The sequence below is a fragment of the Haliotis rubra genome, unplaced genomic scaffold (assembly GCF_003918875.1).
Source record: "Haliotis rubra isolate DU_JTF1 unplaced genomic scaffold, ASM391887v1 Scf879, whole genome shotgun sequence".
NCBI classification, from domain to species: domain Eukaryota; kingdom Metazoa; phylum Mollusca; class Gastropoda; order Lepetellida; family Haliotidae; genus Haliotis; species Haliotis rubra.
In genome coordinates, this window is record NW_025767611.1 from 8,055 (window position 1) to 10,000 (window position 1,946).

Consider the following 1,946-nt stretch of genomic DNA (forward strand, 5'->3'; position numbering starts at 1 on the left):
TCCTACGAGTGTCTCGGTATGGGGACCGTCTATGACTATTTCCAGTTTAAAATCAGTAGGCACGCAGCCGGTTTTACTCTCACTACGCCAAGGGCATGTCTGACACAGGTATTCAGATTCTGATCCCATACACTTGCCGCAAACGAGCTGGAGAACGCATAGATTAGGTATGTGTTTACCATTTTCGTCACACATGGACTCGAAATCGTAAAAAACGTACTTAGTCAAATCAGTCTATGCGGTCCTCATCCTTGACGATGTCGACGGGTATGTGGCAGCGGTGCGAAGGTCCCAAAAACCTTTTACACTGATAACACACCCTATCTTTATCATCTTTGAGATACTCCTGGCCCGCATTTCTATCGGTCTTACATTTAAGACACCAGAATTTCTCTCGTCCACAAACGCGATTGGCGATATGAGCCGCGTGACAGTCCCTCGTAGGAAACCAAACCTGACACTCTCGACAAGGTTGACCGAACAGCAGCAGCTCGCTGACGTCACCATCACCGCTACCGGGTACCGCGCTATGGCGCATTTCCCACTCGCGTTCTCTTTAGTGCATTCATGAGTATTGTCCGACCTGTATCCTCTATGACACTCCCTGCAATATTTACTATTTTCGTACAGCCCTACTACTGTATTGATGCAGTCATAGTGACTATGCGGTCTACCTCTGGGAGTGTTAGCAGGCCACCAGAAAATATCGATGCAGGGGATGTGTTCGGCCGTGTCAAGAGGAGTGTGCGGAGCGTACAGGATAGAAGCACCATTACCGGGTGTAATGGTGTGTACATGCAAGCGCGCCTTATCCCTTAGACATGTTTGGAAGGCCTCCCACACGGGACGACCTTCCATACATGCTCCGGGCAGAGACCCGCTCGCCTGTACAATTCATGCGTGGCTATCGTTTGTACACCCCGCGCATCTCTCAGGAACGCTTCACGCTCTGTATATCGCTGTCTACGTTCCTTCTTGGACACGTCCCGTGGTTGCGAAGTATACTTTAGAAAATAGAGGGCTACAGCAATAGCCCGACCTAGACATAAATTGTTGCTGTTCTCTATTTTAGTAACACAACCACCCCTAGTGGTTTTACGGTTGGTAAAAGCCTCCAGCGTGATTAGCTCTTTCTTAGTCAAACGTCCATTACCTCTACCTACAGCGGCGGGATTCCTCACTATGTGTAACCTTACGGTCATAGTACTGTCAAACGTAAAAGATGTGTTAGACTGGGCAACATGTTCCATAGCCCGCAATATGATGTCACCCGTGAGTTCTTCAAACCTGACGAACGGTATGGCGACGGGGGCGTTGAGGGCGTCATGATGGACATACAGGGTGACGATATCCTCGGGGCCTATATCTGCAAAAGAAAAATATATAATGACACCAAGAATGCACTTATGTCAGCTTGGAAAAAAAAGACACACAATGTTAAAAGTTATTAGTTACTACACTGTAAATGTATAGAGCTTACGTTGTTTTTAAGGAACTTACTTTCCGAGTTACCAAGATGAGCCACAAGGGAGTCGAACCCGCATGACAGATTGTCTTCCACGTCCGCGCTGCCCTGTACTCTCTCCAGAAATTGTTGTAAAACCCCTAAGCGGTACACGATGTTCGACACCCTATATCTCCGACTATCCATCCGACGAAGTTCTCTGAGGAAAAAAACTTGTTGCGGCGAGTAGTCATACTCGCCATTTTCTTCCTCGATAACCTCGTGGTGGCCGTCGTTGCGGGGAAAATGACACGGTTACCCTTCCTCTACAACCTCGATGATGTCGTCGTCGCGTTGTCGCAAAGGTTGCCCTGTCCCTGACTGTCGGTATGTGTTGCTGATGAGGCGTTGGTATATATAAGTATGTCATCCTCGGAATGTTCTATAAGAGACATGTCCGTATTTCTTGCTAGCTCGTTTACGGGGTCTTCCTCGTCAACCA